Source organism: Ranitomeya imitator, chromosome 3, assembly GCF_032444005.1.
Source record: "Ranitomeya imitator isolate aRanImi1 chromosome 3, aRanImi1.pri, whole genome shotgun sequence".
Lineage (NCBI taxonomy): Eukaryota > Metazoa > Chordata > Amphibia > Anura > Dendrobatidae > Ranitomeya > Ranitomeya imitator.
The window spans coordinates 704504974-704521598 of NC_091284.1; the positions used below are offsets into that span (position 1 = coordinate 704504974).

At 49.0% G+C, this 16625-nt stretch overlaps 1 protein-coding gene across 2 annotated transcripts in view; it reads right to left on the reverse strand.

The window, feature by feature from the left end:
• The window catches only part of SLC11A2 (solute carrier family 11 member 2), a 77799-nt gene extending 76176 nt beyond the window's left edge, over positions 1 to 1623 (reverse strand). The window contains exon 1 of one of the 2 annotated variants that reach the window (XM_069758613.1): positions 1555 to 1623. The gene's annotated coding sequence lies outside the window, so the exon portion shown is untranslated. Of the gene's footprint in view, positions 1 to 1514 lie in introns of both variants that reach the window. The other variant, XM_069758614.1, reaches the window with a different exon arrangement.
• Between the last annotated feature and the right edge of the window lie 15002 nt (positions 1624 to 16625).

Here is a 16625-nt window from a genome sequence, read left to right on the forward strand (position 1 = left end):
GTGTAACATTTGGATGACTGACGCCCACTGTTTAGAACATGATAAGGAGGGTCCCGACATTTTTTTAAAGAAATTGTTTAAATGAGTTTTGTGCTTTAAAATAGTGATGGTATCTGGTGGGGATCTGACTCCAGGAACTCAACAAAGGAAGAGTGAGTGAAGGACTGCAGTCCCTTTATGCACAGTGCCCCCAATGTTCATGGCCTGTCTCAGTACTGCAGCTCACCCTCATTCACTTGAATATGGCGGGGCTAACGCTGTGGATACATCTCATGGACAGGAGAACTGTATCAGCGACATACGATAGACCAATAAATGTGATGTGTCTCCTCTCTTGAAAGAAGCCACTGGGGCAGGAATCTAGCGCAGGGCACCGGCCTCCCACCAGTGAGACATACTGACAGGTTTCTACGGGTCAGAAATTGTCCATTAAAAAGAACGCACTTTACAAACGTGCCTTGCCTTGGTCAAGTCTGATACTTGTTCCAGTGACCACAAGGGAGAATACCTGACCAACTCCAGTGGCGGATTACACAGTTCTTGGTATTATCACCAAAAATGGAGACTTTGCCCAGAGCACTGGCACAGTACCGACCCCTGGGGTCTCTGTGTCGCAGCTTTTCCAAACCCCCCCCCCCCTTCCCTTCCCCCTCTGCAGATGCAGCATTGCCTCTTTGCGCCTCTGGTTTTTGTTGATTGTCAATGTGATGTCACCACTGCAACCAATCAGAGCTTAGTGGCCCTTCCTAGCAAGAGGGATTGGCTGCACAGGTGTCAATGTGATCTTACCACTGCAGTCAATCAACTAAGACCAGAGCAGCAGCAGAGGCAGCGCTGGACCTGGGGAGGATGAGTACATCGGTTTGGGACTTTGGAGTGAACATCTTTGAGGCAGGACGACCCCGTTACCCCTACGCCCGGTTCTGCTCCCCTCCGGGCTGTTATTTCTGTAGATTAATTCAGTGATGGGAACAAAAATCTGAAAGTAACGTCAGCACCGCGACGGGCACCTACCTCGCCCAGCGGGCACCCACCTCGCCCAGCGGGCACCCACCTCGCCCAGCGGGCACGTTATCCCGCCGGAGGATTTGGCCGACTCTCTCCTACTGATCTTTGTGCCTCTGATCCCTGCAGCACATTCAGGAATGGATTTTTAGCAATAAAAATAAAAGTGCTTGAAAAAAAAAAAAAACAAAGCTACAAAAACCATGTGGGCGAATAGAGGGGCACACAATCCTGGCAGTGGGATTGCCCCTCAGGACAAGTAGCCACATGATCCAGCGGCTGCTCAGTGACATTACAGCAGCAAATGAGAAAACTCCGGACATGCTGGGGGTTGTAGTTCCACAACAGCTGACCCGATGATGAAGCTTTATTACACAGCTCTCGGCACAATATCTGAGGTCGGAAACAGGACAGATGCCACCAAGCGCACGAGACAAGGACACCGGTAATAGGCGCCTCCTCCATACAATCACCAGTGCAACCGGGAGCCACTCTCTCCCGCTGCCTACCTGCCCCGCAGGAACACTCCGACCACCGCCGGACACTCACCCGGTCACCTCGCAGCGTCCATAGCACACTCAGTCCGAACGTCTGCAACTAGTCCCGCCCACAGTGACGTGACCGGAAGGATCGGCACCACGTTACCTGAAGGAGAGGCCCTCTGCTGGCGAGCTCTGGCAGTGCAGGCAGTGACGCGGCCGGGGTCGTATCTCGTGAGCAGTGCCAGTGCTGCCCCTGACAGCGACATACATGGGGTGGGATTCACATTTTTAACCCCTTAGTGACCGGGCCAATTTTTGCAATTCTGACCACTGTCACTTTATGAGGTTATAACTCTGGAACGCTTCAACGGATCCCGCTGATTCTGAGATTGTTTTTTCGTGACATATTGTACTTCATGTTAGTGGTAACATTTCTTCGATATTACTTGCGATTATTTATGAAAAAAAACGGAAATATGGCGAAAATTTTTAAAATTTTGCAATTTTCAAACTTTGTATTTTTATGCCCTTAAATCAGAGAGATATGTCATGAAAAATAGTTAATAAATAACATTTCCCACATGTCTACTTTACATCAGCACAATTTTGGAAACAAAATTTTTTTTTGTTAGGGAGTTATAAGGGTTAAAAGTTGACCAGCAATTTCTCATTTTTACAACACCATTTTTTTTAGGGACCACATCACATTTGAAGTCATTTTGAGGGGTCTATATGATAGAAAATAAAGTGTGACACCATTCTAAAAACTGCACCCCTCAAGGTTCTCAAAACCACATTCAAGAAGGTTATTAACCCTTTATGTGCTTCACAGGAACTGAAACAATGTGGAGGGAAAAAATGAACATTTAACTTTTTTTTGCAAACATCTTAATTCAGAACCATTTTTTTTATTTTCACATGTGTAAAAACAGAAATGTAACCATAAATTTTGTTATGCAATTTCTCCTGAATACGCCAATACCCCATATGTGGGGGTAAACCACTGTTAGGGCGCACCGCAGAGCTTGGAAGTGAAGGAGTGCCGTTTGACTTTTTCAATGTAGAATTGGCTGGAATTGAGATCGGACGCCATGTCACGTTTAGAGAGCCCCTGATGTGCCTAAACAGTGGAAACCCCCCACAAGTAACACCATTTTGTAAACTAGACCCCTTAAGGAACTTATCTAGATGTGTGGTGAGCACTTTGAACCCCCAAGAGCTTCACAGAAGTTTATAACGTAGAGCCGTGAAAATAAAAAAATCGCATTTGTTTACACAAAAATGATCTTTTCGCCCACAAATTCTTATTTTCAAAAGGGTAACAGGAGAAATTAGACCACAAAAGTTGTTGTGTGATTTCTCCTGAATACGTTGATACCCAATATGTGGGGGTAAACCACTGTTTGGGCGCACCGCAGAGCTTGGAAGAGAAGGAGTGCCGTTTTACTTTTTCAATGTAGAATTGTCTGGAATTGAGATCGGACGCCATGTCGCGTTTGGAGAGCCCCTGGTGTGCCTAAACAGTGGAAACCCCCCACAAGTTACCCCATTTTGGAATCTAGACCCCCCCATGGAACTTATCTAGATGTGTGGTGAGAACTTTGAATGCCCAAGTGCTTCACAGAAGTTTAGAATGCAGAGTTGTGAAAATAAAAAAATATTTTTTTTCCACAAAAAAGATTTTTTAGCCCCCAAGTTTTTATTTTCACAAGGGTAACAGGAGAAATTGGACCACAATAGTTGTTGTCCAATTTATCCCGAGTATACTGATGTGCCATATGTGGGGGTAAACCACTGTTTGGACGCACGGCAGAGCTCGGAAGGGAAGGAGCGCCGTTTTGGAATGCAGACTTTGATAGAATGGTCTGCGGGCGTTATGTTGCGTTTGCAGAGCCCATGATGTACCTAAACAGTAGAAACCCTCCACAAGTGACCCCATTTTGGAAAATAGACCCCCCAAGGAACTTATCTAGATGTGTGGTGAGAACTTTGAATGCCCAAGTGCTTCACAGAAGTTTAGAATGCAGAGTCGTGAAAATAAAAAATATTTTTTTTTCCACAAAAAAGATATTGTAGCCCCCAAGTTTTTATTTTCACAAGGGTAACAGGAGAAATTGGACTGCAATAGTTGTTGTCCAATTTATCCCGAGTACACTGATGTGCCATATGTGGGGGTAAACCACTGTTTGGACGCACGGCAGAGATCGGAAGGGAAGGAGCGCCGTTTTGGAATGCAGACTTTGATAGAATGGTCTGTGGGCGTTATGTTGCGATTGCAGAGCCCCAGATGTACCTAAACAGTAGTAACCCCCCACAAATGACCCCATTTTGGAAACTAGACCCCCCAAGGAACTTATCTAGATTTGTGGTGAGAACTTTGAATGCCCAAGTGCTTCACAGAAGTTTAGAATGCAGAGTCGTGAAAATAAAAAAATATTTTTTTTTTCACAAAAAAGATTTTGTAGCCCCCAAGTTTTTATTTTCACAAGGGTAACAGGAGAAATTGGACCACTAATGTTGTTGTCCAATTTATCCCGAGTGCGCTGATGCCCCATATGTGGGGGTAAACCACTGTTTGGGCACACGGCAGAGCTCGGAAGGGAAGGAGCGCCGTTTTGGAATGCAGACTTAGATAGAATGGTCTGTGGGCGTTATGTTGCGTTTGCAGAGCCCCTGATGTACCTAAACAGTAGTAACCCCCACAAGTGACCCCGTTTTAGAAACTAGACCCCCCAAGGAACTTATCTAGATGTGTGGTGAGAACTTTGAATGCCCAAGTGCTTCACAGAAGTTTAGAATACAGAGTCGTGAAAATAAAAAAATATTTTTTTTTTCCACAAGAAAGATTTTGTAGCCCAAGTTTTTATTTTCACAAGGGTAACAGGAGAAATTGGACCCCAAAAGTTGTTGTCCAATTTATCCCGAGTACGCTGATGCCCCATATGTGGGGGTAACCCACTGTTTGGGCACACGGCAGAGCTCAGAAGAGAGGGAGCACCATTTGACTTTTTGAGCGCAAAATTGGCTGCCGTGTTTGGAGACCCCCTGATGTACCTAAACAGTGGAAACCCCCCAATTCTGGCTCCAACCCTAACCCCAACACACCCCTAACCCTAATCCCAACCCGATCCATAATCCTAATCACTAACCCTAATGATAATCACAACCCTTACCCCAAAACAACCCTAATGTCAACCCTAACCATAACCCTAATCAAAACCCTAAATCCAACAGACCCCTAATACTAATCTCAACCCTAACCTCAAACCTAACCCTAATCCCAATACACCCCTAATCACAACCCTAACCTTAACCCTAATCCCAAACCTAACCCTAATGCCAACCCTAACCCTAATACCAACCCTAATCCAAACCCTAACCCTAATCCCAACTCTAACCCTAAACTTAGCCCCAACCCTAGCCCTAACTTTAGCCCCAACCCTAACCCTAGCCCTAAGGCTACTTTCACACTTGCGTCGTTTGGCATCCGTCGCAATCCATCGTTTTGGACAAAAAACGGATCCTGCAAATGTGCCCGCAGGATGCGTTTTTTGCCCAGAGACTTGTATTGCCGACGGATCGTGACGGATGGCCACACGTCACGTCCGTCGTGCACTGGATCAGTTGTGTTTTGGCGGACCATCGGCACAAAAAACGTTCAATGTAACTTTTTTTGTAGGTCGCGTCCGCCATTTCTGACCGCACATGCGTGGCCGTAACTCCGCCCCCTCCTCCCCAGGACATAGATTGGGCAGCGGATGCATTGAAAAACTACATCCGCTGCCCACGTTGTGCACAATTTTCACAACGTGCGTCGGTATGTCGGGCCGACGCATTGCGACGGCCCCGTACCGACGTAAGTGTGAAAGAAACCTAACCCTAAATTTAGCCCCAACCCTAACCCTAAATTTAGCCCCAACCCTAACCCTGAATTTAGCCCCAACCCTAACCCTAAATTTAGCCCTAGCCCTAACCCTAGCTCTAACCCTAACCCTAGCCCTAACCCTAGCCCTAACCCTAGCCCTAACCCTAACCCTAATTTTAGCCCCAACTGCTCTTCTCCTGCCGGCCGGCAGATGGCGACAGATGGCGGGCGCACTGCGCATGCGCCCACCATTTTCTTTTGCCAAGAAGACGCCGGTGGCCAGGAGGAGCAGCTGGAGGACCCAGAGACACCGGTAAGTATAATAGGGTCCCCGAATCCCCCTATTTCTCTGTCCTCTGATGTGCGATGACATCAGAGGACAGAGAATTACACTTTCCTTTTTTTTTTTTTTTTTTTTTTTGCGGTCGCCAGTAAACAGTTAATTACCGGCGATCGCAAAACAGGGGTCGGTAAAACCGACCCCGATCATGTTCTTTGGGGTCTCGGCTACCCCCGGCAGCTGAGACCCCAAAGATTCTCCCGGTGCTGGCCGGCGGGCGCACTGCGCATGCGCCCGCCATTTTGAAGATGGCGGCGCCCATCGGGAGCCACGAGGAGCACCGGGGGAGACAGGTAAGTATTGGGGGGCTACCTGGGACCCCATTTCTCTGTCCTCTGATGTGCGATCACATCGGAGGACAGAGAAATTAAAAAGAAATCGCGGTTTTTGGTTTTTTTTGCGATCGCCGGTAAACGGTTAATTACCGGCGATCGCAAATGCGGGGTCGGTAAAAAAAAACCCGAATCATGTTCTCTGGGGTCTCGGCTACCCCCGGCAGCCGAAACCCCGGAGAAAATCTGACTCTGGGGGGCGCTATTTACTTTTTCCACAGCACCGTTAATTAACGGCGCTGTGGTTTAAGTACCCTTAGCGGCTGCCGTTAAAAGGCGTATCGGCGGTCGTTAAGGGGTTAACAGGTTCTGTGTTTGTGTAGGAAAACCACACCCATTTTTAAGCCACACCCATTTACACACACCTTTTCCTCAAATATATAAAGTAGGGGCAGTCAAACCATACCTCCCAACTTTTGAAGAAGGGAAAGGGTAAAGCTTGCGGAGTGCGCAGTGGCAAATTTTAGGCCACGTCTCTGACCACACCCATTTCACAACTAGTCACACCCATATCCACGTCCCAACCACACCCATTTAGCACTGCTGATCACACTGTTTCATATACAATAATTATAAACAAAAAATATGGCCATACAGTGCTCCATACTGTATAATGGCCACACATGATGCTCCATACTGTATAATGGCCACACAGTGCTCTATACTGTATAATGGCCACACAGTGCTCCATACTGTATAATGGCCACACATGATACTACATACTGTATAATGGCCACACAGTGCTCCATACTGTATAATGGCCACACAGTGCTCCATACTGTAGAATGGCCACACAGTGCTCCATACTGTATAATGGCCACACAGTGCTCCATAATGTATAATGGCCACACAGTGCTCCATACTGTATAATGGCCACACATGATGCTCAATACTATATAATGGCCACACATGATGTTCCATACTGTATAATGGCCACACATGATGCTCCATACTGTATAATGGCCACACATGATGCTCCATACTGTATAATGGCCACACATGATGCTCAATACTGTATAATGGCACCACATAATGCTCCATACTGTATAATGACTGCCCATGATGCGCCATACTGTATAATGACTGCCCATGATGCTCCATACTGTATAATGGCCACACATGATGCTCGATACTGTATAATGACTTCCCATGATGCTCCATACTGTATATTGGCCCTACATAATGCTCCATACTGTATAATGGCCACACATAGTACGCAATACTGTATAATGGCCACACATGATACTACATACTGTATAATGGCCACACATGATACCGCGTACAGTATAATGTCCGCACATGATGCTCAATACTGTTTTATGGGCACACATGATGCGCCATACTGTATAATGGCCACAGATGATATTGCATACAGTATAATGGCCACTCCTACACTCCTATAAAGGCCACTCCTATAATGGTTACTCCTACACTCGCGGCTCCGCTCCGTACACCTTGCATGCACGGCTCCACTCCGTACAGCTTGCATACATGGCTCCGCTCCGTACACCTCATACCCACACACGGCTCCGCTCCGTACACCTCATACACACGGCTCCGCTCTGTACACCTCGTACACAAACACACCTCGTACACACCTGGTACACACACACGCAGCTCTGCTACATCCACACTGTAAACAATTCCTGACCCCACACATAAGCTTACCATCGTCCAGCACCATGACAGCACAGCAGAGTCCTGCAATACACTTAGGCCCCTGATCATGTGATTCCCCTCCTGTGACCTCATCACAGGTCCTGTGCGCACAGAACAGCGGCAGCCATACATGTGATGTGCGGCTCTCTCTGGGTGGAGGGATGCAGCTCTGCAGTGCTGGACCACGGGAACTCTCAAATCTGGACTCCCCAGCGGGATACGGGAAGGTTGGGCGGTGTGGTACCAGATCACGGCTCTGAATCTCCCCGGTTCGGGGAATCGGCTGCTTTTTTAACAATCGGTTCCATCGAACTGGGGAGAACCGGCTGCATCCCACCCCTGCATACATCTAAGCATACACGTTTCCTATTACCTTGTATTTGTTTAGTTTGTTCCCCAACAACCCCCTACCACACAGTATGATCCCCCTACCTCACAGTATGATTCCCCCTACCACACAGTATGATCCCCCTACCTCACAGTATGATCCCCCTACCTCACAGTATGATCCCCCCTACCACACAGTATGATGCCCCTACCACACAGTATGATGCCCCTACCACACATTATGGTGCCCCTACAACACAGTATGATCCCCCCTACCACACAGTATGATCCCCCCTACCACACAGTATGATCCCCCTACCTCACAAAATGATGCCACCTACCACACAGTATGATCCCCCTACCACACAGTATGATGCCCCACCACACATTATGATGCCCCTACAACACAGTATGATCCCCCTACCACACAGTATGATGCCCCTACCACACAGTATGATCCCCCCTACCACACAGTATGATGCCCCTACCACACAGTATGATGCCCCTACCACACATTATGATGCCCCTACAACACAGTATGATCCCCCTACCACACAGTATGATGCCCCTACCACACAGTATGATCCCCTACCTCACAAAATGATGCCACCTACCACACAGTATGATCCCCCCTGCCACACAGTATGATGCCCCTACCTCACAGTATGATGCCCATACCTCACAGTATGATGCCCCTACCTCACAGTATGATGCCCTACCTCACAGTATGATCCCCCCAACACAGAGTATGATGCCCCTACCACACAGTATGATCCCCCTACCACACAGTATGATGCCCCTACCACACAGTATGATCCACCCTACCACACAGTATGATGCCCCTACCTCACAGTATGATGCCCCTACCTCACAGTATGATGCCCCTACCACGCAGTATGATGCCCCTACCTCACAGTATGATGCCCTACCTCACAGTATGATGCCCTACCTCACAGTATGATGCCCTACCACACAGTTTAATCCCCCCTACCACACAGTATGATGCCTTTACCAGATAGTATGATCCCCCCTATCACACAGTATGATGCCCCTACCTCAGAGTATGATCCCCCTACCTCACAGTATGATCCCCCCTACCACACAGTATGATGCCCCTACCACACATTATGATGCCCCTACAACACAGTATGATCCCCCTACCACACAGTATGATGCCCCTACCACACAGTATGATGCCCCTACCACACATTATGATGCCCCTACAACACAGTATGATCCCCCTACCACACAGTATGATGCCCCTACCACACAGTATGATCCCCTACCTCACAAAATGATGCCACCTACCACACAGTATGATCCCCCCTACCACACAGTATGATGCCCCTACCTCACAGTATGATGCCCATACCTCACAGTATGATGCCCCTACCTCACAGTATGATGCCCTACCTCACAGTATGATCCCCCCAACACAGAGTATGATGCCCCTACCACACAGTATGATCCCCCTACCACACAGTATGATGCCCCTACCACACAGTATGATCCACCCTACCACACAGTATGATGCCCCTACCTCACAGTATGATGCCCCTACCTCACAGTATGATGCCCCTACCACGCAGTATGATGCCCCTACCTCACAGTATGATGCCCTACCTCACAGTATGATGCCCTACCTCACAGTATGATGCCCTACCACACAGTTTAATCCCCCCTACCACACAGTATGATGCCTTTACCAGATAGTATGATCCCCCCTATCACACAGTATGATGCCCCTACCTCAGAGTATGATCCCCCTACCTCACAGTATGATCCCCCCTACCACACAGTATGATGCCCCTACCACACATTATGATGCCCCTACAACACAGTATGATCCCCCTACCACACAGTATGATGCCCCTACCACACAGTATGATCCCCCTACCTCACAAAATGATGCCACCTACCGCACAGTATGATCCCCCTACCACACAGTATAATGCCCCTACCTCACAGTATGATGCCCATGCCTCACAGTATGATGCCCCTACCTCACAGTATGATGCCCTACCTCACAGTATCATCCCCCCAACACAGAGTATGATGCCCCTACCACACAGTATGATCCCCCTACCACACAGTATGATGCCCCTACCACACAGTATGATCCACCCTACCACACAGTATGATGCCCCTACCTCACAGTATGATGCCCCTACCTCACAGTATGATGCCCCTACCACGCAGTATGATGCCCCTACCTCACAGTATGATGCCCTACCTCACAGTATGATGCCCTACCTCACAGTATGATGCCCTACCACACAGTATGATCCCCCCTACCACACAGTATGATGCCCTTACCAGATAGTATGATCCCCCTATCACACAGTATGATGCCCCTACCTCACAGTATGTTGCCTCTACCTCACAGTATGTTGCCCCCTACCTCACAGTATGATCCCCCCATCACACAATATGATGCCCAATTCCACATAGTATAATGCCCCCTACCACACAGTATGATGCTCCCACCACACAGTATGACGCCCCTTACCACCGGGTATGATGCCCCACAGTATAATGCCTTTACCCCACAGTATGATGCCCCTTACCACAGAGTATGATGTCCCCTACCACACAGTGTAATGCCCCCTACCACACAGTATGATGCCCCTACCTCACAGTATGATGCCCGTACCTCACAGTTGGATGCCCCTACCACACAGTATGATGCCCCTACCTCACAGTATGATGCCCTACCTCACAGTATGATGCCCTACCTCACAGTATGATGCCCTACCACACAGTATGATCCCCTCTACCACACAGTATGATGCCCTTACCAGATAGTATGATCCCCCCTATCACACAGTATGATGCCCCTACCTCACAGTATGTTGCCTCTACCTCACAGTATGTTGCCCCCTACCTCACAGTATGATCCCCCCATCACACAATATGATGCCCAATTCCACATAGTATAATGCCCCCTACCACACAGTATGATGCTCCCACCACACAGTATGACGCCCCTTACCACCGGGTATGATGCCCCACAGTATAATGCCTTTACCCCACAGTATGATGCCCCTTACCACACAGTGTAATGCCCCCTACCACACAGTATGATGCCCCTACCTCACAGTATGATGCCCGTACTTCACAGTTTGATGCCCCTACCACACAGTATGATGCCCCTACCTCACAGTATGATCCCCCTACCTCACAGTATGATGCCCGTACCTCACAGTATGATGCCCCTACCACACAGTATGATGCCCCTACCTCACAGTATGATCCCCCTACCTCACAGTATGATGCCCTACCACACAGTATGATCCCCCCCTACCACACAGTATGACGCCCTTACCAGAAAGTATTATCCCCCCTACCACACAGTATGATGCCCCCTACCACACAGTATGATGCCCCCTACCTCACAGTATGATGCCCCCTACCTCACAGTATGTTGCCCCTACGTCACAGTATGATGCCCCTACCTCACAGTATGTTGCCCCCTACCTCACAGCATGATCCCCCTTATCACACAATATGATGCCCAATTCCACATAGTATGATGCCCCTACCACACATTATGATGCCCTTTACCTCACAGTATGATCCACCTACCACACAGTATGATGCCTCCCTGCCACACAGTATGATTCCCCCCTACCACATAGTATGATGCCCCCTACCACACAGTATTTTGCCCCTACCTCACAGTATGATGTCCCTACCACATAGTGTGTTGCCTCCTACCTCACAGTATGATGCCCCCTAGCACACAGTATGATACCCCTACCTCACAGTATATTGCCCCCTACCTCACAGTATGATGCCCCTACCACACAATATGGTGTCCCCTACCTCACAGTATGATGCCCTCTAGCACACAGTATGATGCCCCCTACCTCACAATATAATGCCCCCTACCACCGGGTATGATGCCCCACAGTATGATGCCCTCTACCACACAGTATGAAGCCTGTACCACACAGTATGATGCTACTTACCAAACAGTATGATGCCCACTACCTTGATGCCCCCTACCCTACAGTATGATGCCCCTACCACACAGTATGATGCCCACTACCTTGATGCCCCCTACCACACAGTATGATGCCTCCGCCACACAGTATGATGCCTCTACCACACAGGATGATGCCCACTACCTTGATGCCCCCTACCACACAGTATGATGCCTCTACCACACAGTATGATGCCCCCTACCACACAGTATAATGCCCCCTACCACACAGTATGATGCCCCGTACCACACAGTATAATGCCCCCTACCACACAATAAGATGCTCCCTACCACCGGGTATGATGCCCCACAGTATGATGCCCTCTACCACACAGTATGAAGCCTGTACCACACAGTATGATGCCCCCTACCACACAGTATAATGCCCCCTACCACACAGTATGATGCCCTGTACCACACAGTATAATGCCCCCTACCACACAATAAGATGCTCCCTACCACCGGGTATGATGCCCCACAGTATGATGCCCTCTACCACACAGTATGAAGCCTGTACCACACAGTATGATGCCCACTACCTTGATGCCCCCTACCTAAAGTATGATGCCCCTACCACACAGTATGATGCCTCTACCACACAGTGTGATGCCCCCTACCACACAGTATGGTGCCTCTACCACAAAACAGTATGATGTCCCCTACCTTGATGCCCCCTACCACACAGTATGACGCCTGTACCACACAGTATGATGCCCCCTACTGCACAGTATGATGCCACCTTCCGCACAGTATGATGCCCCCTACCACACAGTATGATGCCCCCTACCGCACAGTATGTTGCCCCTTCTGCACAGTATGATGCCCCCTACCACACAGTATGATGCCATATACCACACAGTTTGATGCCTCCTACCACACAGCATGATGCCCCCTACCACACAGCATGATGCCCCCTACCACACAGTATGAGGCCTCTACCACACAGTGTGATGCCCCCTACTAAACAGAATGATGACCCTACCACACAGTATGATGAACCTACCACACACAGTATGATGCCCCCTACCACACAGCATGATGCCCCCTACCGCACAGTATGATGCCCCTTACCACACAGTATGATGCCCCCTGCCGCACAGTATGATGCCCCCTACCGTACAGTATGATGCCCCCTACCGCACAGTATGATTTCCCCTACCGCACAGTATGATGCCCCTTACCACACAGTATGATGCCCCCTGCCGCACAGTATGATGCCCCCTACTGCACAGTATGATGCCCCCTACCTCACAGTATGATGCCTCTACCACACAGTGCGTGGAGTTCCCTGTTATCCTGACCAGTTCAGCTAAGCTACGTTTTTGCTTGCCCTTTTCTGTCCATAGATTGTGGACTTATCCATTCTGTGCTTTCTATGTTTGTCCAGCTTATCAGTGTGAATTAATTCTGTCTTGCTGGAAGCTCTGGGAGGCAGATTTGCCCTCCACACCTTTAGTCAGGTGTGGAGATTTTTTGTAAACTCTGCGTGGATTTTTGTAGTGTTTTATACTGACCGCACAGTATTCCATCCTGTCCTATCTATTTAGTTAGACTGGCCTCCTGTGCTCATCCTGGTTTAATTCTGTGTATGTGTTTTCCCTCTCCACTCACAGTCATTATTTGTGGGGGGGCTAATCTATCCTTTGGGGATTTTCTCTGAGGCAAGATAGCTTTCCTGCTTCTATCTTTAGGGGTAGTTAGCTCTTAGGCTGTGACGAGATGCCTAGGGAGAGTTAGGAGCATTCCACGGCTACTTCTAGTGTTGTGTTGAGCTTAGGGACTCCGGTCAATACAGTTACCACTTCCTTCAGAGCTCATTCCATGTTGCTCCTAGACCACCGTATCATAACACTACCGCACAGTATTATGCCCCCTGCCGCACAGTATGATGCCCCCTACCGCACAGTATGATACCCCCTACCACACAGTATGATGCCCCCTACCACACAGTATGATACCTCTACCACACAGTGTGATGCCCCCTACCACACAATATGGTGCCTCTACCACAAAACAGTATGATGTCCCCTACCTTGATGCCCCCTACCACACAGTATGACGCCTGTACCACACAGTATGATGCCCCTTACCACACAGTATGATGCCCCCTGCCGCACAGTATGATGCCCCCTACCATACAGTATGATGCCCCCTACCGCACAGTATGATTCCCCCTACCGCACAGTATGATTCCCCCTACCGCACAGTATGATGCCCCCTACCTCACAGTATGATGCCTCTACCACACAGTGCGATGCCTCCTACCACACAGTATGATACCTCTACCACACAACAGTATGATGTCCCCTACCTTGATGCCCCCTACTGCACAGTATGATGCCCCCTACCGCACAGTATGATGCCCCCTACTACACAGTATGATGCCCCCTACCGCACAGTATGATGCCCCCTACCACACAGTATGATGCCCCCTATGACACAGCATGATGCCCCCTACCGCACAGTATTATGCCCCCTGCCGCACAGTATGATACCACCTACCACACAGTATGATGCCCCCTACCACACAGTATGATGCCTCTACCACACAGTGTGATGCCCCCTACCACACAGTATGGTGCCTCTACCACAAAACAGTATGATGTCCCCTACCTTGATGCCCCCTACCACACAGTATGACGCCTGTACCACACAGTATGATGCCCCCTGCCGCACAGTATGATGCTCCCTACCGCACAGTATGATGCCCCCTGCCACACAGTATGATGCCCCCTACCACACAGCATGATATCCCCTACCACACAGCGTGATGCCCCCTACCACACAGTATGATGCCTCTACCACACAGTGTGATGCCCCCTACTAAACAGAATGATGACCCTACCACACAGTATGATGAACCTACCACACACAGTTTGATGCCCCCTACCACACAGCATGATGCCCCCTACCGCACAGTATGATGCCCCTTACCACACAGTATAATGCCCCCTGCCGCACAGTATGATGCCCCCTACTACACAGTATGATGCCCCCTACCACACAGTATGATGCCCCCTACCACACAGTATGATGCCCCCTATGACACAGCATGATGCCCCCTACCGCACAGTATGATGCCTCCTATGACACAGCATGATGCCCCCTACCGCACAGTATTATGCCCCCTGCTGCACAGCATGATGCCCCCTACCGCACGGTATGATGCCCTATACCACACAGTATGATGCCCCTTACCACAGAGCATGATTCCCCCCTACCACACAGTGTGGTGCCCCCTACCACACAGTATGATGCCTCTACCACACAGTGTGATGCCCCCTACTAAACAGAATGATGACCCTACCACACAGTATGATGACCACTACCATGATGTCCCTACCACACAGTATGATGCACCCTACCTTGATGCCCCCTACCACACAGTATGATGACCCTACCACACAATATGATGTCCCCTACTACACAGAATGATGACCCCTACCACACAGTATGATTCCCCCATCACACAGTATGATGCCCACTACCTTGATGCCCCTACCACACAGTATGATGCCCCCACCTTGATGCCCCCTACCACACAGTATGATGCCCCTACCACACAGTATGATGCCCCCAACCACACAGAATGATGACCCTACCACACAGTATGATTCCCCCTACCACACAGTACGATGCCCACTACCTTGATGCCCCTACCACACAGTATGATGCATCTACCTTGATGCACCTACCACACAGTATGAAGCCCCTGCCACAAAGTACGATGCCTGTACCACACAGTATGATGCCCCTACCCAGATGCCCCCTACCACGCAGTGTGATGCCACCACAGTGTGATGCCCCCTTACTACACAGAATGATGACCCTACCACACAGTATATTGATGACCCTACCACACAGTATGATTCCCATTTCACACAGTATGATGCCCCTACTTTGATGTCCCCTACCACACAGTATAATGCCTCTACAGTCTTCCCATTCAATATGATGTCCCCTTAGTGTGTAAATGCACACATAGCTATAGTCTGCTCCTTGTCTCTGCTTCCAGGCACAAGACCTGTAGGTCCCAGCAGGGGCTTCAGTCTCTACATGGCTTTGGGACATGATGGTTTCCACCCAGATCCAATATTTAAATATTGTGCCTCTTTCTTATTAATCTATTTGTAATCTTGCCTGAAGAAGGAGCCCCTGTGCTCTGAAAGCTTGCAAACATATTATTTTCTGGTTAGCCAATAAAGGTATCACTGCCAGAATACTTCTGTCATCATTGGGCAGAAAAGTATTCACATCGATTGCAAGGAGAGGAATTTGTTGTAAAAAATACTCAGCATGCTACAGATAGAAAATCCCTCACCTGTCAATTTCCGCATGGATTTAGCAGATTTTTTAGGCAGCGTGTGGACGAGGTTTGGTGAAATCTCATCAACTTTGTTGCTGTAAAACACTGTGAATTTTCTGCTTTGGTAACGCCGCAGCCTGTCGATCCCATGGGAATATATCCTATGGGGGCCGCTCCTGTCTGTCTGCACTGAGAATAAACCCAGGGGTACAGCATGTGCAATCTGAGAGTAGTGTCTGAGAGTACAATGCGATTTCTCTCACCTAGCATCCGTATGACATCTGCATGCAATGCGTTTTTAATATTAGCTTTTACATACAGTAA